Below are 25,792 nucleotides of genomic sequence, written 5' to 3'. Positions count from 1 at the left end.
CACTTCCACATCATCCATTTCTGAGGCCCTTGTAGGAAAAAAAAAAAGGCTGTCTCCCATCTCCTGCTGGTGATAGTTTTATCAGATAATAGCACAAAGCAGTTATGATCCTGTGAAGCTGTTACCAATACCCAGAGGTATCTGAATTGCAGCAGAGAGACAGATCATGCCCGCTGCATCCACCCACCAATGGGCAAAGCCTGAGCAGCATCTAAGGGACCTATCTACTAAAGAGAATATCACTACTTCAACCTGCCATGAGCAGTTGTTTGGCTTCTCTGATTTTCTGCATGCACATTGTATTTTTCTGTATTTTATTTTAAGTTAAAACCTGCTGAAATTTGATAGCTCCAGACACAACAGTGCCAAGGAAAAGGAGCCTCTGGTCCCTGAGAGGGACTTCTTTCCATGCTGGCTTGACACATAAAATCTGCTTCTTCAATTATGTCTTCCCTCTTACCTAGACGTGACGGTGTGAAAGCATAATAAAAGCTCTCAGAAAAGAAGTTCAAGGAAGCTGATAAAGTATTTTTCAGACCTCATAAATACTTTAATACCACGATAGCCACTTGCACAGTCCAGCTCTGCCCCCGTGCCATGTTGGTGACTGCAGGCACTCACGCCTTCCCAAAGCACCTCAATCTCCCAACAGCCTAAAAACTGCCCTGAGCAATAAAAACAAAGCTGCTGCCACACAAAACTCCAGCTACAAGCCCCTTGCTCTGGCAGCACTCTGCATCCAGAGAGGTACAGGTGCTTTTCAAGAGTTTGTGGTACACACACCTGCAAACTCACAACTTCACACGCCCCACAACATCTCTGCTGTGCCATTCCTGGTTCAAAATATCCCTTCAAGCATCTCAAGTATCAACAAGGTGATTTTAATCATGCATTCACAACCTCTGTCGAGCCAGGGCGAAGCCTTGCAGATAAAAAACTCTGCTCAGGACTTTAAGTTCACCACCTTCCCAAAGCAAAATCTTTTCCAGTTATGTGATTTATTGGAATAATAGGTATTGTTTGTATGATAAAACAGATTACTTGAAAAACTGTCCCAAGAAATCATTATAGATGTAGAAAAGTCAGGGCTTGCTCTATTGCCACAACAAAAATCCTCTATTTGTTTTTCTAAATATAAAGCAATTAAAAATACCACAAATTTGGTCAGGATAGAATTCTGCACTAAAGCCCTCATTTTAGGTGTGAGATTTTTTTAGTGAGAAGGCGTGAAATTCCCCCTTCTCCTGGTGATGAGAAATGCCCCGATGCCCCAGCTCCTCCAGGACATAGCCAAAGTCGAAATAATTTTCAAAACTAATATGTACACTGAGTAACATGGTTAACATCATCCAATGAATTTAGATCCACCTACACGGTATAAATATATCTAGATAAACTGTCACCTTCAGCAGAATTCATTAAAATAATGTTGTATCTTCCTTGTTAAATGTAATTTTTTTAATTGAAATTTAATCTTACTGCATTATTTGGTAGATTTTTAATTGACATTTGTAGTAATTAATTGGTAAGCATTACAGCTTTGTCTGAAGAATTTAAAACTAAATTTGACATCGAGATTGGCCAGCCACTGCTGTGAGGTGCCTGCTGGGAGCATTTCATCATCCTCCCAGCCCCTCCTGCTGATCAGAGGTGGGAGATGATGGTCTCTTTCTTACAGTCATGAATTACATTACTAATGTATTCCATTACCACCACGCAAATGTCATGTTAATTCCTGATCATCATCAAGTCATACAATGGTTTCCACGCTGGCACCCAGCCAATTAGCGGTGTGGAAAAATATTCCGCCAATTATATAACTTGAATTAGGTTAAGGACTCAAGAGAAAGCAAAATAAATGCTTTGAAAATACTTCTGAGATAAAATGTAAGTTGACACTGTCTTCATGTGCTATAGCCGATGTTATACAATCTGATAGGCAGCTGCCAACATTCATAACTGTTTATTAAATCTAGCCTCTCTTTATGGTGGCAGCTAAGATCTGTATTTTTACCAATATTAGGTTCATTGTGTTATGAAAAAAGACCAAAATACTTAGGAGCATTCACACCAGCTTATAAAACTTACATTATGTACTTTATTAAATTGTTAAAATTACTTCTTCTCTCCTCCCCCTGCCACAGAGAAAGTTCCACAGACAGAAAAGTTTCAGAAAAACAAAATCTTTCTGGAGCCACCGATGCCACAAGGAGCAAGGGAGATCCTGCAAGGACACAGGGGACACCTCCAGGCTGCTGCCACCTCTCCCTCTGAGCAACTCTGCCAGGGGATGCCAGGCTGGGCTCCTGGAGCTCCCCCCACCCCACTGACACCCATCTGGGTTAGCACAACCTGGGGGAACCCATTCCTGCTCCACGGACAAACCCCTCCGGCTCCTGCTCCCCGGGTATCGCAAGAAGCACCACAGGGCAAATCCAGCCCTTTTTTGTAACCAGGAGGCAGAAGGGAGGACTGAGGGAGGAGAGGGGCACCGTTAGGAAAGGTCCCCACAATCCACGTGGGAAGGGCAGGGACACAGCAGGTCCCTGACGCGCCGTCTGCTCGGTGTTCAGCGCCGCCGGCAGCACCACCAGGCTTTTAGTACCACCCCATTATTTTGATTTGTTCCGTTCTTAACTCAATTTATCCTACAAGCATGGTTATCTCCAATTTAAAAACGTACACAGCACCAGCTCCTCGACTTTAAAAATTCATAACTACGAGCAATTTGTTAAAACCTTTTACTGTATCTTTCTCATTTTCCGAGGTGCTGGCAATGAGGCAATTCGCTGTTCTGGCTGCTTACCCCAGATGACCTTTGCCTGCCATAAAATGGTATACAACTAAACTCCCTGCTTTAAATAAAACCCTTGCCTCTTCGAAAGGCCCTACGTATTCAGTCAACACAATCAGCAGAAACCACATTTGGCTACTCAATAGGCTGGAAACCTTCAAGGCGCGTACGGCGGTGAATGAATTCCTGACATCACCAGGGACACTCGAGAGGGGAACAAGAGAGACGGCCGAGAAGTGGCTCTTGCTGCAGCTGGAGAACGGATCACTCCTTTAAGCTGAACTCTCAAGGAAAACGAGAACAAAAACTGAATTAGCTCGACACGTACCCTCTGCAGTCAGCACATTGCTAGGCAACTTACCATCTCTTGATAGAATTATGGTGGAGGGCTGGTCGTACATCAGGGTTAAGATGAACACAAGCACCAGTTTGGGCCAACTGCTCCTTTCCAGTGGGAATGCTCAATGCTTGGTCATTTCCTATTATTATTCTGCAATATTTCCTAGGCACCTAGAGAGTCTAATGCATTCAGAAGGTATTTTAAAGCTATTATGTGACATGAAAATTTTAAGATAACTGGAAGTAAGTGAATTTTAGGAGGAGTAGCGCGAATCTTTTTCTTTGTTCAAGCCAGCATTTGGAGGGAGTTAACAATCCTTCTTCTCAGTGCTTTTATTTTTTAATAGTGAAGGTATCCAGAGGGCACGATACTTCAACACTTTGTCTTTACTCCAGATGCTGGCTGGCCACAGCTCCACACCTCCATAATTCAACCTGGTAGTTCAAGTGGATGCTTTGAAACACTCAGGTCCTTCCGTTTGCCACCCTGAGACCAGACACAAAGTGCCATTACAAGCAGTGCCACGGGGCTGTCACTGCACCCAGAGATGGCACACTTCACCCATGCCAGCCTTAGAAGGGCCTCTATCTTTAACAATACCTGGATATTGAGATTCTGACCCCAGGCATTATTTACATTTACTAAAGAGGCATTAAGCAAATGCACAGAGTGCTTTAAATCGAGGCAGGTACCTTGCATATAACCCCACGTTTCCCATGCATACTTTATAGGCACAAAGAAATAATTAATTACCTAACCACTGTGATTAAAATCAATTGATTCCTGTGCGACAGAGCAGTGAGAAATTTTTGCATGACTGGAGAAGTCTGGAATTGGTCCCCGTTTGGGGATCTCAGTGAGGCTGGTAATTCAGACATGAAGGAAATGGTAAGAATCCCTCTCCTCTATGCACACTTCGAGCTGCCATATGGGTTTATTCAACTGTTTACTATACCAGTCGGTAAAAACTGAACAGCTATTATAATCTTTGCTAAATGACATGGTAATTATGCTACCTCTGGAAAAAAAAAAAAAAGGAAACTTGAAAAAAAAAAATCACAATTCACTGATGTACGAATTTCTCGGGTTTTATAATCTTTGAATTGAAATGCACTTTCCAACACACAGAGGGATATTAAATATATAATAGAAACCTGAATTTATTTAAAAAAACAATTTGTGCTCCCAATTCCTACACAATTTAATTATGCAGATTTCCTGCGTTTGAAAGATTTCTTACACAGACTTCACAGTTTTGCTGCAGAATGAGATGATTCTTGTTTTCCCAAACTAATATTGCCCCTCCTCTCCCCCCAGTTATGAAGAGAGGCAATCAGGAGGAGGCAGGTCAGAGGAGTGGGCATGGAAAGCTCCCCATGCCAGGTTCCTGGGGGATGGGGACAGCTGGAAAAGGCACGACCACCCCTTGCGTGGCACAATAGGGACACGGGGGCTTCTCGGGGGGTAACCCCACCAGGAAAGGCAACTGGCCCTTAACAGAGAAGGGGTCTCACTCCAGCATCCTCTTGAGCTTGATCCAAACAGGCTATTGAAGGCTTTGTCCCCGTGTCCCCCAGGCTGGGCAGCAGCACCAAGGTGAAGCACACGCCACAGGACAGCTCTCCTATGTACCAGTGACACCATTTTGTCACTGGGATGCACGTGCAGCAAATGCTGGAGCTAATTATCTGTTGGCAATGGCTCCTTTGAGAATCTACCATGTGACACATGATGGCAAAGACACCTCTCCATATCCACATTTCATCACGGCACGAGTTGCCCACGTAAGCTTGGTTTAGATCCTGTCTGTCTGCAAGGCTTCAGTTTTGGGCAGTAGCTTTGCCTGCATGACTGAACTCCAGTTTCACCACCAAAGCCCTTACAGTTCATAGAATTTGGGGGGATGAAGAGAAGAAAGAAAGGAAAGGAGTATTTTTTCTATATAGGTAATATTTGATATTTCTATTCCATGACAATGAAGGTTGCTTTGGGTTTTTTTAAGAATAGTGGTGACTTGCCTGTAAACACAGACAGTACAACTCCCTCCCACCATATTAAAAGGGGGAGAAAAAAAATGAGGGAAAGATAATTGCTAAGAAAGCATAAGTGAGAGTTATTGTAAACTCAGGCTTGACAACTCACCAGTTTTACTTGCAGGCATCACACATATCCATTCATGACTCAGGGCAAATACAGGAAAGGATTGGAACCCTTCTCATGGCAAATGTGTCTGGAAGCCGGAGTCACTCAGAAAAAATGTTCTCAGGAGACTGAAAGACAAAAACATGTTTTAAAACTTCACTCAGTTAGAATCATATCAAACCTTATCATTTTCCTTTGAAAGTAAAAGGTGTTTATAAATGCTGGAGCTGGGGGGAGCATTACAGAAGCATGTCTATGTATCAAACTATCACACAGCAGACTCTATTTGGCTTTAAATAAAACAAAAACTTACAATATTAAGAAAGGTTTTTAGAGACAAATGCTTATTTCACATTTGCAACGTGCTCCTCTGACAGGAGAGCTTATGTTCCTTCTAAATACCAAAATGTGTCACCATCCAAATCCACATTCTGCCTGAAAACATTGTACTGAGCACAAAATCCAGATACTTTAACCTACTTTGCATTATCAAAATATAACACTCTCTGAATTTCTGAACTATTTACTCTCTGTCTTCACTCACTGCATCCTGATTAAACCTTAATAAAATGTAGAACCTCTTGTTACTCTTGTTAGCATTAATCTTTCCTCTGAGATAAGGAAAAACACATATAAAAACTATTTGATGTTCAGGGTGGAAAGGCAAAATTTGCAAACATCAGTTAAGAAATACCAATTAGTATGTTTTTTTTTTCCCAGCTATTAGTAACACAGATTGAGCTTAAGCTTAGCTCAGAGGAAGCTGCTCCCTGTACAAATGAAACACCCATTTTACCAATAAGGATATTTTAAAATAAGATGCATAACATCTTCACTGATACAGTATCTGCACTGAGTAACAACTCAGAATACTCAGAAATACAACCAGAGGTGTTGCCAGGGCTGTTCTGCATCACACCTATGAAACCACAAGGGATTTAAACAGCAGCTCTGGTGCCTGCCCAGACTGGGGAAGGGCACACTCTGCCCTAATGAATGCACCAACACCTGGGAGAGCCTCTGCTCCCAGGACCTCTGCACGACAGGGACCTGCAGCATAAACCCCAGGGGACAAAGCAAACCTTGCAATGGAGAAAAACATCCTGAAAAACTCGAAGAAGAAAACGTAGGAAAGCAAAAATCACCTGTGGTGCTTCTGAGCCCTTCATTGCCCAATCCTCATCCTCAACAGTGTCCCCAAGGCAGTGGCTGCTCCCAGCCTAAGCACATCCACCAGCGCTCCGACAGGGGCAAGTACTGCCGTCCCCAAATGAATCTCATGGAGTTAATTGTTTTGGCAGTCCACTGCAGCCTTCCTGAGGAACATTTGGAAGCTTCTGTCTTAGCAACAACTGCATGAAATTTTGTAAGACAAAACCCAGGTACTTCTCTGGCCCTGGGGCTTTCTCCCGTTCTTTGCTGAATGCGCAACGGCTCAAAGATCACAAGGGTTCAGAAATCTAAATATAGGGCCTATGTGACCCTATTACAAAACTGTGCTACACAATAAAAATAGATCCAAAAGGGGTTTTTAAACAGCATTTATGCTAAAAATGACTTCTTTCTCGGAGACTCTGAAATACCTGCAAACCAAAAGTGACCTGCATCTTGCACTGGTTGTATTTTATTCATGAGGGGCAGAGCACTTGAGAGAAGCAACAGAGTCGTGTCAGAAGCACACATCCGAGCCTTGCTTTATTGCTGTGCCTGATGACAGATATGCAGATGGCTTTGTAGCTGAGCAGAGAGCTGCATCTACATATGCTGGGACAAGATTTGTTCAGCTGACCTGCTGCACCACAGAATCCAACTGATCTTTATCCATGATACATCTGTAGGGCAGGAAAGTATCATTAGCCCTCTTTAGAAGATGAGGAATTGAGGCTCATTTTAGCTAATGCTTGCTCAAAAAAAATTAATGTTCCAGACTTTTGAAGCAAAATTATTGTCTAAATAATATATGTGGTGTGCAGAGGATGAGGGCTACAGTGTACAGAAGCACTGTCCTCACCTGCAGATGACTCCTCACATCCCTTCTCAACATAAGGAATATCTTGGCACCCTTGTGCCAACAAGCAGATTTGGAAGCTGAGAGAGCTCCTACCTGAGGAATAAGAAGCAGTACTGGGAGGAGGCAAAGACATTCCATCCGGCTTGCTCTGAACTGACAGTGCACCTGGAAAAACTGATGCTTCTTATGCCATCAAAAACTGACCTCACTCCACAAAACATTTCTTCAGCCAGGTTTCCCAAGGGAACAAAGCCTACATGATCACCATGTACTTTCTGCACCCAGCCCCACCTGCATCTTTTGAATCCCTTGGATTAATGGGAGCAGAGAGCTCCCAAAGACACAAGCTCTCACGGCATTAACTCCAGGGCTTGCCCCACTGGTGGCCTCCAAACCCACTGGGTCAGCTGGCTCCAGGCACAGCTCCAGGCTGAGCCCAGCACAGCAGCTGCCTGCCAGGAGGGAGCCCAGCACAGCCCAGGGGCACGCAGCCAGCTCAGGCACTTCCACGGACCTCAGTGCTGGAGAACCTGGAGAAACATCCCGTACTGCTGGGGGGAAGGGTGGAGGAGCGAGAGGAACAGATTATAGATCGGTTCTGATAAACTCAAGCCTTTAATGATCTACCCACACACTCGAGTTCGATCTGGCATTGACAAATTGAAGCTTTTAATGATGTGCCCACACATTTGAGTTGGCCACTCCTCTTCCACAACTTTCACAAAAATAGCATGCTGGGTTAAACACACAGAAACTCTAATACTGCTGCAACATGAGCAAAACCCTTGATCAATTTTTGGCAAACATTCCCCAAAAGATTTTTTGACGGGGCCTCCAATACAGCCCTCTAACACAAACCTTCTGCACTGCCCTGCTCCCATACGGATTCTTCGAAGGCACCAGCTCGATAAGGGGCAATGAGATGCAGCAGCTTTAGCATAACTGAAGTACAAAGTCAATCAAACCTTGAAACAGGAATCTGGGCTTCATTAATTCCAGCAATCACAACGTTTTTATTATCACTGTATTAATCAGAATAGGAAACCTATTAATCTGCCCCCAACAAAAATTAATCTTTGTAATATTGAGCAGATTTGAAAGACAAGTTTTAATATTTCACTATTTAAATCTCAAAGGTGGAGGCACACAGCTCAGACAGTCAGGCAGATCACTGTGGACTTCATCTCATCAGCATGAGGCCACTCACCTTTCCCCCTCTGTGCACCTCCACCCTGGGGTCCAGTTGCTCCTGGGGCTTTTGAAGGAACCCAGAGCATCATTCCTACATTAAACTGCAAAACTGGCTGCACTGAAGTTCCTGATGCACTGAAGAGCTGTCAAGAGTTTATGTTATAAAGGAACAGCAGCACAGCCAGCAGTGCCTGGGTGGCACAGGCTGGAAGTGCCACCCACGCCAAGGGCTGCCTGGGTGTGAGGGAGCTCTGCAAAGGGCAGGACACACCTGAGAGGCAGCAGAGGCATCCCTGCGTGCACAGGGGAGTGGGAAGAGGTGCAGTGGGAGAAAAGAGCAAGCGGCTGCAAAACAAGAGAGTATCTGAAATTCCCGTGCTCCACCGGAGCGAGTCAGGGACTGCTACACAGATCTGGCCAGGTGACCTGAACCAACCCCAGCAAAGCTGCAAAACATCCCCCCAGCACCACACGGGCCATCAGAACACAGCCCAGCTTGAAGGAGGAAACAGGTGGCAGAGGAAAGGCCCTTACAAAATGATGGCAAGGAGCGGGACAAGTCAGAAAGGGGCTGAGGAAATAAAGAGGAACGACAAATGTGACTGGAAAAGGAGGAGAACCACCCCGAGCATCTCCAGATAGCCATGCCCTGCCTGAGGAGGGTGACATGGATGAGCACATAGCTGCAGTTCCTTTTGCTGCTCTTCCATCACCATCCTGCTGTGGCAATCACTGATGAACAGGTTGTTTTGCTACTTGGCCAAATTTTCATTGAAGCAGCTTTCACCAACACATGAATACATCCACACATGCATCGACACACACCTCGGGACTGTATCTGGCACAATCCAGGCCTGATCAAAGGCAGAATTTCAATCATCTCACACACGACTCATGTCAGGCTGTTTACTGACTGCACTGGAACCACAGAACCCTGTTTTAGCTAATGATTTCTCAAAGCCATGTTGCACAAAAGAAAACAGGTTCAACTTGTACATCAGTGCCTAAGAGACTGCTCCAAAACAGACAACTGTATGAAAAGTTGTGCCCATGTATACATATATACAAAACTGTTTTTAAGTGACTGTTTTAAATTAGAATAAATCTGTGTTCCACCAATTAAGCTTTGAATGCACGGCTGATATCGCTCGCTATTTTAAACAAGCGGCATAATAAACGCAAAAATTCAAATATTTTAGAGAAAATACTTGGAGAGTTGAGACATTAATTTTGCCATATACAATCTGTTTCACAGGGATTTAAAAAGCTTTATTGCCACCCTGGGTACATTGGAATAAAGATGAAACACCATCCTTTCCTATTTACATATTAAAAAATACGTGCCTTCTTGATACAGATTACCAGGCTTGCTGATACATGACTCTGTTAAAAACAACACAGCCTGTCTAAAAAACCCAAAACCCCAAACTAGAAGTGTCCTTGCACTCTAACAGGTTCCAAATGGAAATAAAATGTACTGCTGGCTTGTTTATCCTCCCCTCTGGCGAGTGTCCTGGGGGAGGGAGGCCAGAGGAGCTCCCCAGGGCTCTGCCTGTTTACCAGCCACCAGAACCAGCAGCAAAATAAAGGGAGTAAGAGACAGGAAAACCTTGATGTCTACATCCAGGTGGGAAAAAAAAAAGAAAAAAAAAAAGATAAAAGAAACAAAAAAAAAAGCAACTACCAAAAACCAATCAAACAAAATATATCCCCCCAAAAAAAACCTCCTAACATCCTTATTCTTATTTCTACCTAATATATTTTGACTGCAGCTTGAGATGATCAGCTAAAATGTTTCAATACAGACAATTTTTTCTCAAAAATAATTAACCTTTTTCCTTTCCCCCCTTTTTTTCCTCTTCCCCCCCCCCCCCCTTTAAATAAACCGCATTAGAAACACATGTCCAAAGCATCCCTAAAAAGACCACAAAGTCTGCTTGCAAGGGGAACCTCATTGCACCGAGTGGTAACATTTGTCCTCCCCTTTCAGCTGGGATCCACCTCAACTTTTTGATGTTGGTTGGAGCTTTTATTTGCAAATAGAGCAGAGCTGCCTGGGATGGAGGGCTCCTCTGGAGCATGCCATGTGGTCTGCACAGATGTTCCTTTTATTCCCGTGTCCCACAAGGCTCCGAGGCTCGCCGGTGTTAAACAGATTACGCAAGTAGAACACTTGATTTTGCATGTCCCCCTTTTTTTCCCAACAGTCGTCTAATTTACTCAACTCATTCTGCCCCCTCCTTGCCCCTCACAATCACTATAGAAAACAGAGAAAAATGCAGCTGAAGCGAGGAAGTTTTTCCTCCAGGAGCGGAATATACAGGAATGATCAGCATCCGCAAACAAGGCAGAAATGCAGAAGAACAAAACTTACTGGGACAGTAAAGTAACCAGCTCATTAGTCAGGGTGTGCTTAAGACACTTCATTATATCCCAGCAGCACCAGTCGCTACAAGTAGCATAATCTCTCACCCTTATTTATATGTCCAAATGAGAAGTGAACTTTTTCCAAAAAAAAAAAAAAAAGAAAAAAAAATCTAACACCAATTATGGGTGCTAAGCATTCGAAAATCCTTGAAAATCTGGCCTTCAACTCGGTCACAAAGAAGGGGCTTAATTTCCCGGCTGTCAGGCATCCCAATCAACAACTGAAGTCAATGGGATCTACACAGAACCTTATTAAAAAAAAAAAAAACCAACAGAGCCTAAGAGGCCCATTAAGGAACTACAGCTACAGGGAGAGAACCTCGCTGAACCCAGCAGCAATACACAGCTTTGTGCACCAGCCACTTCGCTCTCATGCTTAATTTGATTAATCATTTTGGTATTATCCCCAATTAGAAAAGTGTCTAACAGGAAAAAAATCAATTTAAAAAAAAATTGTTTAAGCCTAAGGAACGGCAGCTACTGAACATGCAACAACTTGGGACTACTGGCATTTACCAAGGATACAAAATTGAAACTAAAAATTGCGGACAAATACAAAGGCATTGGTGTTTCATCCAGACTGCGGATTATGAATTTTTTTTTTTTTTTTTAATAAACTGAAACCGAATTCCAGATGTTGAAAGTTGGGAAGTAAAAACTGCTTTAGCTGTAAAAACACAGAAAGGTGAGACAAAAAATTCTGCTGAAATATAATGAATCTTAGGGATGAAAGCGAAGCCCACGCACCCCCTCACCAGGAGAGGGCTGGGACAGGGATTTTTGCACTTTGTGCCAAGTAGTGCCAGGTAGTGGCACAGGGGTTTGCCCTGAGTTTCCTTTTAATAATGGACAGAGTAGAGCAGGAATCCCCGGGTACTCCTGCAGCAGAAAGGGGAACAAACTTCCCCTGCAGCTCTGCACGGGACCTCCTGGCACCCAGACCTGGCTCCCTGCAGCCCACGGGTGGCACCTGGCAACTCCACCTGTGCAGCAACACCAGGGCAGGGGGCACTTGTGGATGCCATGGACACAAATTAGTACATCCCAAAAAGACATACAAACCCACCTTTTCTTCCACCAGAATCCAAATCACCCCTGACACAGCAGAGCCGCATCTGAGGCTCCGCAGTCCCTCCAGCATCCAAATACAATCCAAATTTGGACCCACATGACTAGTCCTCGGCTTATTTTATGGGCTTGATCACCACCAACACTCAGGGATTTTTTAAATCAGAATTCAAGGCAGTAATTTGAGATCACTGGTTTTGCCTCTGTTTGTTTCCACCACAGCATCCACAACGTTACAGATGAACACAGAACATTTAGAGTATCCCACAGCATCCCACCAACTCCTTCCCAGAAGTGACTGAGTCTCACCCTAAAATTCAGGAACAGCAGCAAATGTTTGGATTCTGATAAGAAGGGGAATATTCATCAGCATACTTCACAAGTGATGCAGTCACAACTTGCAAACTTAGTCACAGAAATATGACTGAACTTGTCTGCTACCACACAACAAAGTACCGTCTAGTGGTTAAATCGGAGGACATGATTCAGGAATGCAAGCCTTTTCAAAGAAGAACTAAAACACATGATTAAGTGCTGTTGAAGTCAATAGGCTGATTCAGAGACCAACTTCTGGAGCGATGGATAATACTCCCCACATTGCCATATGGCTCTCAGTCAAACTTCCTAGAAGCATTTGCTAATACCAGGTTCCACCACAGCTTTTGGGAGGCCTGCTTTTCTTTTGCCCTTTTTTCCCTTCCCCCTTTCTTTTTTTAAACCTATGTCTGGGATAATTTTCACCCACTCTGAAGATCCTCCAGGCTCTCGCTGACTGAGAGAGAACGTGCAGCCGTGATTACTGCAGGGTGCTGCAGATTCATGCAACAACTAATAGTCTCAAATGCAAAGTTATCCATATATATAAATGAATTTAAGAACTCATTATATAAATATATGCTACATAAAATAATAAATGCAAATCTGTTATAATCCAAAGGCACTTTTTGTGGTGTTTAGTGAAAGGCACGCAAGCCTGTTACAGTGATGAAATCCAGCACAAGCATCTTGGCCAGCCAAGGGGATCTTTGCAAACAATCCCAGTCCCACCTCAGAACTCCCGAACCCGCTTCCTTTACGACTTGCAAGTATTTCACTTCTCTTGCCAGCTCCCCGCTCACTGCTGCACTAAAATGTTCTGTGGCAGGTTTGCTGTTCTACCAATATATTGTGCACAGACAGCAGCCCCTTGTCACAGCTTCCTGCAGGGTGGTGACACCAGCACGGCCACCACGTCCAACCCCTCAGGCAGCACTGCCACCCCACACCAAGCAAACCCCATCCAGAGGGGCACCCAATTTCCTGGGAACGCCATCCAACAGCACCTCGTGCTCCCCAGCCTTCCCCAATCCTGCCAACACAAACACAGAGCAAACCAAACCTTCTAGCAGGACAAATGGCTACCCAGCAGTGCTCAAGCTACATTTACAGCAACTCGGTTACAGTTTGTATTTCTATTTATGGGATGGGAAACGAAGGGGAAGACCACTGGCAGAGCCACACACTGACTTTCATGCCCTCCCCCATGCACACGATTGAAATAATCCACTAATTTTGCACATTTCCTAATCCTTGAAAAGGTTGAAAACTTACTCTTTACCTTTAGTCACGGAAAGGAAGAAAGAAAACAAAAACCCAAGGAATTCTTGCTGGCTTTTTGAAACACTCCACAGATAAGGCGTAACATCATTTTTAAGCAGTTTGAAAACACCCTGTTACTGCCTACAATTAAATAAATGTAATCACAGCCTAAGCTGGCCCTCCCGGCCATCTGTCTTTAAGGCAATGGGGAAAGAAGAGGCGCTACAACGTGCAGTACTTTTTCTGGCTTTTAAAGTGTTTCTCCTTATTCAATATCTAAATTAAATCAAATGGAGTATACTAAGTAAGCCCATAAGACACAGCGCATGATGCAAGAGTCTTAAAATCCTTATCTACTGAGCACTCCAGCTTAAAGGCTGATGTTTTATGTTCCCCTGCAGCGCATGGGGATCCTGCTGGCTTGGCCAGACTAGGAAAATAAGCTTTGAATGACCAAATGCAACTGCAACTTGAAAAGTAGGAACCAAACCAGACACAACAAACCACAGAGCAGCCGCCCCAGCCCAGCCTGGGCTCCCCCAGCGCTGCCATTCCCTCCAGTGACCGACTTCACCTTCCCAGGGCTGCTGATAAGATGCTCGGGAGCTCAAACCCACGAGAGGGTCTGGTAATCACGAGGTTTTTAGCCCGGGATGCTCAGGGTGAGGAAGGCAGGAAGCCGGCGTGCGCTGGCGGAGGCACAGATGCACGGGGTTGTGCAAATCTGCTGAATTCCAAAGTTATGAATTCCCCGATTTAAGCGATTCTGAAAACGCCCCTGAGCCAAAATCCACAGTCCTGTCGGGATGCTCTCCACACAGGTCCTGGGGCAGGGGAAGCCACCCCACCACGCACCCACAGGCCCCATGGGCTGAGCATTTTGGGTCATTTTCTGCCCGTGAGCATCCTGCAGACAGCTCACAGGACAGTCATTCCCTTGTGCTGTTTCATCTTTATTCCAGTGTACCCAGGGTGGCAATAATGCTTTTTAAATCCCTGTGAAACAGATTGTATATGGCAAAATTAATGTCTAATTTAACGTCTCAACCCTCCAAGTATTTTCTCTGAAATATCTGATTTTTTTGTGTTTATTATGCTGCATGTTTAAAATAGTGAGCAGTATCAGCTGTGCATTCAAAGCTTAATTGGTGGAACAGAGATTTATTCTCATTTAGAACAGCCACTTAAAAACAGTTTGCACAACTTTTCCTGACCTCATTGATCCTGGGAAAGAAATGGGTGTTCCTCCAGGCTGATGCATCTGAATCTACCTCCCATGGCAGAAGCAGGGAGCACCAAGTACTGCAGGGCCTATAAATACCAACTTCCAGTAACATGCAAATAAAACCCGAGTTCAAGTCAAACTCCACCATCTATCCTCCAAGTTTATGTTTCTCTCCTGAATGCATGTCATCAAAGCATAACTACACATGCAACATCATTTTACTTGTCCAATAAAAGGGACATTTATCACAAATAAGAGTTAAGCAGCTCAAATATTAAAATGGGAATAAAACTATTGCTGGTATCAATGGTATAAATTAATACTAGCAGTTTATTAAGTCCAGCTGTAGTCTCAGACTTTTGTTCTAAGACTGAGACTTTTTCACTACATTTGTATTACTAAATAATATAATTTAAGTCCTTAGCTCTACCAGATCAATCACTTTAGATTTTATTGTTAACTCATCTGCCCCACATTTGGCACACCTGCCCACAGAAACAAACCACATATTGTACCTTATTTCCTCCATAGAAAAGCTCTGTAATTTCCAGCACATCTACTAAATATGTTTAGAGGTCAAACTTCAGATCTCTTCCTCTGGGCTGTTTTTTTCCCCCCTTGTTACATTTCAACTTTTAAGCGCCAGAAAACGGTTTCAAAAATGGGAAAAAAAAAAAAACAAAACCAACACAAAACCAACACTTTCTGAGCAGGAAAAAAATTGCAAAAATCATATTTCCTCTGGACCAGACATCGCAGCTTGAAAAGGGAGAAAGGAAGAGAAAAAGAGAGCGAGCCAGTTCATGCTGCAGAGCAGCCGCTGTGACGACAGCGCTGGGACATCCTCAAATCCACCCAGCATTCCAATAATGCACAGCAAAGCTCTGCCACCAGTGCAGCCAACCCAGGGGCATCCCACCCCTATGGACAGAATGCATCTATTTGTGATGAAGAGAAAAGCTGAATTTAAAACCGTGGTGGTTGTTTTTAAAATCTTCTAAAATCAACAGGAACTTGGCGCGCAGCTCTCCAGCAGCACTTGGAAAAATTGAGTTCACAGCACTGAGGGCACGGGGGGAAGCCTGGCCTTAGCCAACATCCTTTGGCATTAAGAGATTGCCTGACATCAGCAGAAAGGATCAAACCACGCTCTGAGAAGTTTCTTAGAGACACAGTATAAAAAACCTAAGTAATATTAAAATAATAGTGACTGATTCACACTAATAAGGGCTCAGAAAGATGGGGGGGGGGGAAAGAAAAAAAACAAAGGCCCACCAGCCTACAGCAGTGGTCAAAAAAAAATAATTTCAGGGCCCAAACCAATGGAATTTTTTAAAAAATAAAACAATTTCATAAAACAAACTACTACAAGCCCACCCAAAGCAGCAAGAAGCCATTTTTACCATTTCAATCAAATACAAAGCTGATACACTAACTTAAAGGATCAAGACCAAATAAGATATGTGGGACGGCAATCTGAATGCCAAGTTTTACCCATGTGAGTACAGTTATAAACGCTCAGAAAAATGTGATTCCCTAACTTAGAAATAGCAGCTGTAGCATTCAAAGGTACTTCAGTAATTACTGGAATGCTCGCTGAAAAACTAGACAGAAGCTAACATCTTACTTACATTAAATACACATTCACCACAAATTAAAAGAGCCGCAGAAAAGGAAAAAAAAAAAAAGAAGAAGAAAAAATAACAAAACCAGAAAACAATCAGGCGAGCAGATGTTCAAAAAAAGAAGGGGGGAAAATGGCAAGAGAGGGCCAGATGCTCTTTTCTGCTGGTTATCAGAGTGCAATGAAGGTACCCCACACCACCAGCCTGGCCAAGACACCAGAGCTCAACAGCCAAAGGGAGTCAGATTGTCACCTCTACATCTGTAAGTGGTAATTTCATCCCAGATACTGCAATAACACACTGCCTTAAAAATCTCTGAAAGGCTGCCTAGTCATCTGAGACAGGAGTAAAACAAGCAGCAACGCCAAGTGGAGTTGTCTGCTACTGCCTGAGGGACTCCTGGGTTTAGCAGCCGGGCTGGCATAAGGATTGTATTATCGAGGAGTGCCCTGCGCTGCTTTATTAAGTGCCAGTGAAGTGTCTATTGCATTCAGTGCCTGGGAAATACGGTGAGAAACGTCAACCACCAACCACCAAACTACAAATTAAGCTACTTGACCAATGTGCGCTCGTTATCAGCCGCTGGTCCCTGGAAATAAACCGCTCTGGAAGCAAGGGGCCGGTGACGTGAGCAGAGACGGGGGAAGATGGGGAGAGAACCTCTCTGCAGCGAACAGAAAGCCCCAGGACACGCTGGTAGGAGCAGCAAGTCCACACCCAGGCTCTGGAAGGAGGTACCCGAAGAGAAGTTATCTGCAAAATGTGCATCACACTCTCCTGGCTCTCTTCACACCTCCCCCTTCGCATCCCCACTCCCATGCACCTTCGCGTCTATTCCCACACTTCTCTCGCTACCCACATCCTGAACATATTTATGTTGTAAACATCCATTTGGAAGCCTCGGTGAGCCTGTGGCACACAAAAGGATGCTGCTCTGAGCTTCAGGAGGCAGCCGGCTCGCCATGACCCCTCTCTCCCTCTCCCAGCTGCACAGGAGGGGAAAGAATTACTTGGCCCTCACACTTATCTTTTATCCACTCAGGATCCAGATTATTGCCTAATAAAACTTCACGGCAAAGCTATTAAAAATTAAAAGGATATCTCCCTTCCTACATAATGATTTGTCACAAGCCAGACCTAAATCAGGATTGATGAGGTTCATGGTGCCTTCCTTCTTCTTTTTTTTTTTTAATTTGGCAGAATTTCCTGATTTTTTTTTATTTTTTTTGCAGCCCTTCTCACTCCTTACTGACACAAAATTTCTCCTTCAGTGCTCCAGACCTTACTTCTTCATCAAGATGAAGTAAGAGGTGAAAGGCAGCTGAGCCAGCAGAAATGTTCCCACTGTCTTCAGGAAACAGAGAAGAGTCCAAGTAGTTGGTATGATTCAGAACTAGTGGTAGAAAAAGGACAAACCAGATTACAGCAACAGAGGACTCCATCCAAAACCTGCATCCAAAGAGACTCCTGCTAACATATGGTGGAAATGTGACTTTTTGCAAATATCCTCCGCAGAAGCCAATTCCTCTCCTCCACCCAAGCCACATCCAATAGCTCTAGTAGAGCGAGCTGTTACTTACATGTATTAGTCAGGATAGGCATCAGCCATGATACCAATTTTAATCCATCTAGCTAATGAGGAATCTGCCATCTAGTTAACATGCTCAGACCCTCCAGAGAAATTAAAATCCACCTATTCAGGCTCCTCTCTCACTGAGCACTACCCATCCCAGAGCACGGTGGCTGCTTTCCCCAGTCATCGTGTCCCGCGCTCCCTCCGCAGCACTGGCTCCACCAATACAAAGGAGAAGCACCTGAAACAGAATTGCACTGAAAAGACAGAACTTGGAAAGAATGCATTAGCAACTTCAATCCAAATATAAAATGCATTTAAAGGTCACAATTTGCATAATTACATCTCATGTTTTTTGTTGTGCGGGGTTGTTGTGGTTTTTCTTTTTTTTTTTCTTTTTTAAACTGCTCTATCCTGGAAGGTGCCGAGTGCCGCTGCTTCTCATTTAAAGTTTTGACAACTCTTAGGGCTGTTCAGTGCTGTTAGGAGCAGCTCTGCATGGCATCCTAGGACCATGCTAACAGGTACATAGCATTAATAAAAAAACCTTTTCAAAACACAGACTAAGGGAAGGAGACACACGGCACTGTTATCACGTGAGGACATGGCTGGGCTGACACAGGAGTTTCACTTTCTTGTGATCCAGTCTTGATAGTGGATTCAGAAAAACAACAAGATGCAATCAGTTGTAACAGGAAAAGCTAAAAGTACCACAAAATGCCCCAACAACTGTCATAGGGTTTTTTAATCCTTTTGCTCACTTGGAGCTCAGGTGCTCCAATCTGCATCCAACAAGGATGCTACACTAATCCCCTAAACCTTCATCTCCAAACCCGGACCCAGTCCCATCAGAAGTGTCATATTTTTCTTGAAAGGATTGTAACTGGAAGAGTAGCAGGTATGAGGAATGCCCTCTTCAACTGAAATGAAAATCAGAGATGCTGGAACATTCAGCTCTTGCTTCCTGCACAAAATTAATTATAACGGCCAATCTGTGCTGCTGCTTAGTCTGCAGGAGAAAAGATGAAATAGCTAAATTGATATCACGGCAAAGGAAGGGCTCATCACAGCAATGTCTGAGGCTGAACTGGAATTCTGCCTTCGCCTGAGCTACAGAAGGAACTCTAGAGATGGCTGAAAACTGTGGCTACAATCCTGCAGCTCCCCCAGCTTGTGTAAATGTGCTTGCAGAGATCAGTGTGCTCAGCGTTGGGTTCAGAGGCTGAATGCAGCTCTATCACCATTAGCACCTGACTGACGATTGACACAAACCACACACCACCTACAAAGGCATTGCACAGACCCAAGCGTGTGGGAAATGCAGGCTTGCCCAAAACCCTCTGTAACATCTCAGATGTTTTCCCACATTTAAAAAAAAAAAAAAAAAAAAAAAAAAAAAAAAAGCAAGATCAAGGTTGCAGTATCGGTGTTAAATGCTATCTTTCATTTCCACAGCATCTGCTTGCATTCCTTTTGAAAGTTAAGAAATATTCTGTTTATTCTGGATTGGGCACTGGATCTCTCTCCCAGTGTGGGATCCAGCATCCAACAATTAACCCAGCTCTGCCACATTCACCACTAAACCATGTCCCTTAGCACTACATCCACACATTTTCTGAAAACTTCCAGGGATGGTGATTCTACCACCTCTCCAGGCAGACTGTTCAGTGCCTGACCATCCTTTCAGGGAAGAAACTTTTTGTAATATCCAAACTTTGCTTCCCTGGCACAACCTGGTGCCATTTGCTCTTGTCCTGATACATTTTTCTTATAACTATCCACCCTAAAACATGCACCTTGTAAGAACTGCTGCCTTTCCAGCACTGACCCCACAGCCTCCCCACCCTCCTGGCTCGGAGGCAAGGAGCCCAAAGCTCCCCACTCCTGGTCCTGCTTACCAGGGATCTTTGCAGGCCCCACGACAAGAGATGGCTCCATCCAGTGAAGCAACATTAAGTGAGAATTGGAGCAGGGACAGTCCAAACTCTCTGGAGCGTTCTGGCAGGAGCAGATCCACTCACAGCTTCAGGCACAGTGAGGAAAACCCACAGGTTCCCATCGCTGCAAGGCATGCTTTGCTGTGCGCTCTTGTTTGTTTGTTTTGAAATATTCTGGCAGTGGAAACAGAGTCACTGTTTTGTTTTTCTCCCCCACATATGCTATATAATTTTGTCTCTAGCACTCGCTTCTTGCTTACTCAGTTGCCTATAGTCTGCCTCTCTCAGAGGAACGCTAGCTGTGTTTGTCCCCAAACTGTATCCTGATCCAACTGCTTTGTGTCATCCCACCAGCCCTGCTCAGGGAGCGATGATCAAAATATTTGCACTAGCATGCAATGCAGAGAGATGGGCATGTAAGCTATTTCAGAGCAAAGCTGACCCACAAGGCTGAAGGGTGTGCAGAAGTGTTTTGGCTACTGAGTTCAGGAAACACGACATGAAAAGAGGGAGTAGTGCTACAAACAATACCAAGGCTTTGTTTGTGTCAGATACACTGCTAAGAAAATACCACATTTCAGCTACACAACACGGCCAGTCCCCCTGCAAATGACTGCACAATATCACCACACTTCCAGCAACATTTAAATATGGCAATAAATTAATGCAGGACATCCCAACTGGCCACGGGTCGCAGTCATCAACAAGTAGGTCAAACTAATTCTGGAAGGCTGTGAGAGGCACATAAAATAGTCTGTGGCAGCAGTTCGAGGCAAGGATGAAGCAATCCCCACTTGAACTCATCCAAAAGCACTGACACAAGCCCAGGTGCCAAAGGGATGCAGGACGAAGCCATTCCCCGTCTACGCAACTCGCCTGCCATCTCTGCAAGTTACAATTAACTTCCCAGACAAAACGCAAATACATTAAAAAAAATACCCAAGCCAATTAAGACACAAGTGTTTAAAGACATGAGTAGTAATTACAAATGTATTATTCATACCTAATTTACAAGATGAACTTCTTTCAGTAAAATATTAAACTGTTTACATGCATTCAGGAAGGCAATTTCCCAACCCTGCGCGTCCTGCTCTGGAGTGGTGACTATTGCTATGCAACAACTCCACAGACTTACAGTGTACACTATGGAGTAATCAGAAAATGTTTGACCTCAGATATCTACTTGACCCCACAGAAATGCAGACTCGCTTGCTATAAAATCCTAAACAATGGGGCAGACAAGGTCAGAGGGTCAAAGCAAGTATTAACAGGTCATTGTGCAACCCACTTGGGAGCAATTACTTCTGGTCACGGCTAAGTGGACACTTGATTGAATACCACTAAGACAGCTCACATCCCACAGATAACAATCCTCACAGCGATTAAGAATTAAAGCCCCCATGATTCAGCCTTTATTACTCAAATGAACCTAACTATTCCATAAAAAACTCTTGGTATATGCATGATGCAAGGTCTAAATTGAAATGCCACCTCATTAAACAATAATATCTAATTTTATCTAAATGAATTTTCATGAAAGTACGCCACACAGCTCAGGAATTTTTAAAATGAATTATCACAAGTGATACATAATTTCACCAAAACTGCTGCAGGAAAAAAAAAAATTAGCTTCAGGGATGAAAGGGAAACATCTATGCTGAATGAAAATTGCACTTCTTTCTGCAAGAAGAAAGGGTAAAAGGGGTCTTCAGGGCTTCTGCCAGACAATAGAGGCAGATTTTAATCAAATCAACACCTTTCTGCTATGTCAGGTATGCTCACCCTACCCCAGCCAACAGTAGCACCGAAACACATGTCGAGAATCACTGCACACACAGGCCACCTTCAGAAATGGGGATGTCACCTGCACACAGCCCCTAAAATTGGGGCTTATTACCATGAACTGTTGAAAGAGACACCCTTGACTGACTGGTAACTGGCCTCTATTGCCTCAGCTGTAAACAGTTTGTACATCCCCTCCTGAGGGTGAAAACCCTGTTCCTACACCTAGAGCCATTTAAGAGCTCCTAATTATTTTACAAAAATGAGCAGCACAGATAAGACAGCTGCTTTAAAAGGGTTTCCATCAGGAATCATTGAAAGAAAAAAACGTAAGTGGATTTCATTTTTAACCTATTTATTTACGGATATCATGAGCAGAGGTGGCAGGACCCACTGCCATATTGGTAAAAAGCAAAAGAAAAGCAATGCCATCACCCAAAGGTGCTCACAGCCTCATTTCTGAAGCTTCATATGTGACTTTTTTCAAAGCTTGGCTCTCCCTCAGTCCTCCCTTGTCCAGCTAATTCTTGGAATATACTCAGAATGTACTCATAAATCCCCTGTCTTTTTGCTATGGCTATGCCTTTCATAGGAGAAGAGGACCAAAAAACCCCAAAAGAGAAAAAAAAAAAAAAAAAGGAAAAAAAAAAAAAAAAAAAAAAAAAAAAAAAAACCACTAAAAATAAGACACATTTTCCAAGCTAACAAGCCCAGCACAAAGCTGTGGAGAGGAACAGGTTGCACAGATGCTGGTGGTTGACCAGAGCATGTAGAAGGCTGGGTAAGGCCATCAGGGAAGGGATACTAACACAAATTTGGGCCCTTCTGGGGATGAGCTCCTTTGCCCCTTCCCTGCTCCGCCCCAGCAGCAAAGCCAACACCTCGGGATATTTAAGAGCACTGCATATGCAGACACTCGGATGTGCAAAATTATGCATGCATGTTTGGAGGCCATTTTAGAGCCCAGCTCATGAGTCATGCAGAAAGTAGATCAGGAGAAAAAGAAAAGTTTAAAGATGCATCTTTTTGTATTCTTGCTACTGCAGCATGGCTTTGCTCTCTATGCCCCCTTTTCTTTAATATTGAAACTCTTTGGGTCTTCATCCTGTAGCTGTTGGAAAATTCAGAGTTAAACCAGGAGTCTTTAACATTAGTGTTAATACCGTGATAGTCAGCTGATAACATTTCAGATACACAAAATCCAAGCCTGTCAGGCTGGTGTTCACCACCGTTGATTATTGCACAGGAGCACACGAGGAATGAAAAGCTGCGTGGCTGCTTCTCCCTTGTCCTGCTGCCAGCGAGGTGTAATAATGCTATTATGAAAAGCAAACAGGGATGAACTCTGCTCAAATGGTGAAGCCTGAGCTGAGAAATCAATTCCTGCATCAGTCGTGGCCCTACAACAGAGTAATGCTGTCACAAATTTCATCAAACCCTCAAATCCCTCACCCTGGTTTACCATACTGTACATATTTCATTGGCATTGAATATTCATATTGTGGCAGTTTCTGGAGACGAACTGAAGCGGTCACTGTGGGGAAAAAACAGCCCTGGGGTTCAGCCACCAGCTGGAGACTCCATCAGGAGGTCCACGCTTGGTTTTCCTACTTTCCATGAACTTTCTGCCCAGTTGCACATCCCCTGCACCTCTGCTTGCTGGCTCTAGGACAAGGATCTCATATTCTCCTCCTACCCCACTGGGGACAATGTGTGACAGACCCCAGTGCCCTGTTCCACTGGCAGACAGTGCTGCTGGGTGCTATAAAAGCACATTGCAAATGAGATTCCAAAAATAAGACGTATTCTCCAAGTCAGGCCCCTTCATACCCGACAGGGCTGTAACTGGGAAACAAAAGTGCTGCGAGCAGACAGGGAGTATTTGAGCTTTGTGGCACTGATGCACTGAAGAGGTAATAATGACTCTGGGATACAGGAAGGTGGTTAAAATGGAGCAAACCTGAGGAGAGCTGGGAAAAACTTGGTCTCTGCAAGGCAGAACAAAGCCATGAAGGGATGCAAAAGCAGACTAAAGTCAGAGTGGTGCTTCGCAGCCACAAATGCAGTGATTCTCATGATGGAGAAAGCTTTGGAAATAAAGATACACATTTGAAAAAAAAAAAAAAAAAAGATGAGGCAAGAAGATACAAGAGAACTCAGGGTGAGCAGCAGCTGAGTCAGAGAAGGGCAGGATTGTGAGACATTAAGCAGGGAACACCAACTGGTCTCACCACCTCGGAGTCATGGGGGAATCACTCCCCAGAGCTTCCTTGGCCGTGCTGTGCAGTGTGTAGTGCCTTCCTACTTCCTAATGCTCTCCAAACCACTTAAGCATACCATACATAAAACACAAAGCTGAGAGTTATTGCAGTCAGCCAGGCCAAAATCTGTGGGGTGGTTCAATGACTCTCTGACGTGCTTCTGAGGAGGAGGACGAATGAATTGGAGAAGTCACACCTAAGCACGCAAGGACAGCGGTGCCTCAGAGCTCCAGACCATCGCACAGGGGCTGGTACGGGGTATGGATCTGGACACAAAGATGATTTTCAGGGTTCAATTTTTTTTTCTCTCTTTGCTGTTGTTTCGTTTGTATGTCCAGGGATTTCTTCTTGAATTATTAAGTACTGGGTTATTCCCTGATCTTTTTCTGCATGCTGTAGGCTGCCTCCTGTCCACCCCACCCTCCCCCCTGCACCATCTCTTGGCCAGGAATTCAGCACCTAGTGAAAATGAAACAATCAGCAGAACAACCCTGATTAAAGTTTGGAAACCCACTCCCTACGTGGAGTTACTTCTGGGGTAGGGGAGAACACCACCCTGCCTGCATGCTTCAGCTGCACTGCCCAATAAATATCATGTACTGAAACTGGTCTGAACAGTCCACACACCCTGTGCTAAGGACTGCACCCAAGCTGGACGCTGTAAGCACAGCCCTTTCTATCAGGTAACCCACATGTGAGTTTTTCAGAGGAAGTTGACACTTCTGTAGAAGAACCCACATGATTTTAACCTCCAAGTAGCAGATCAACAACTGCAAACCAAGACATTCACCTGCCAGTGCAGGCCTGGAACTCCAGCAACCGGGCACAATAGGGGTAACAAATGGGTGATGCCCAAATCCACTAGGGGTGAGCAATGACACATTTGTTCCCTCCACTTGTTTAGCAACTGGAAAAATCATTGCAAAAGAGGCCATGTCCTGAACCCATGGCTGGAGGTGAAGGATCAGCACAGGATTGCTGCAGGGGAAGGAAATCAAGAAGGAAATGGCTGGGCCAGATAAAATCCCCAGTCCTCCCCCTTGTCAAACAGGAGGTTTCTGCTTCAGGAACAGATGGGAAGAGAATCCACTCCATGGCTAAGCCAGAGGAGTTAGAGGAGCCTGAAATAAAGTCCCTTTGACTTCAGCTCTGTGTCTCTGACAGCCTGACTCAGTCATGGACCAAGCAGATAACAGGCGACCATTCATCAGCTCAGCCAACACACAAAGGCAAGAATTTCCCTTCTTAAAGAGATTTAATGATAGAGCTTTAGAAACTGGTTAAAGGCGAGAGACTGAGAGTGAACACACTGGGGATGAGACCCAGTGGGTTGCTATTAATATTTCCCTGAAGCAGACACTCCAGTTTGCAGCACTGGAAGGACACAGTTCCAACAGCTAGGCACGTTCTTCAAGCAAAACACTGCCCAGCTGCAGAATTAGAGCTGAGTTCAGAAAAAAGTTTTTTCACCAATCTAGTCAAATGGACTATTGACTTCTTCTTTTTTTTTTTAATCCCAAACAGAAAAGGGTGACCATGAATGCTTGTCTTCCTTGGTATACTGAAAAAAAAAAAAATATATATACAACTAACCAGCTGGCTGGGGATGTCAGCCAATTCTCTGTCCAGGAAAAGATTTTTTTTTTCACATCTTCCTTTGAAAATTAAACCATACTCCATAAGGACAGTCAGTGAGAGAGGAAGCCTGCAAGTTCTACCACACTCATCACCCAGAGCTGCATCCTCTTGTGCCAGTGGATCCTTCCAAAACACACCCCTCCTCACTGCCATCCTGCCCGCAAAGGGCTGCAGATGCTGTGCCTTTTCTAGGGTGAAGC

The 25,792-nt window shown here is 44.2% G+C and overlaps 1 long non-coding RNA gene across 1 annotated transcript in view; it reads right to left on the bottom strand.

The window, feature by feature from the left end:
• Positions 1–4,297: 4,297 nt before the first annotated feature.
• Positions 4,298–25,792, bottom strand: part of LOC128794184 (uncharacterized) — a 46,830-nt gene continuing 25,335 nt past the window's right edge. The window contains exons 2-3 of the long non-coding RNA XR_008433021.1: positions 5,277–5,404; positions 4,298–5,012 (exon numbers count right to left, since the gene is read on the bottom strand). This is a non-coding gene — a long non-coding RNA (uncharacterized LOC128794184). The remainder of the gene's footprint in view (positions 5,013–5,276; positions 5,405–25,792) is intronic.

This window comes from Vidua chalybeata, chromosome 12, assembly GCF_026979565.1.
Source record: "Vidua chalybeata isolate OUT-0048 chromosome 12, bVidCha1 merged haplotype, whole genome shotgun sequence".
NCBI lineage: Eukaryota > Metazoa > Chordata > Aves > Passeriformes > Viduidae > Vidua > Vidua chalybeata.
The sequence above is the reverse complement of the archived record's forward strand: the minus strand, read 5'-3'. Positions and strand labels throughout refer to the sequence as shown.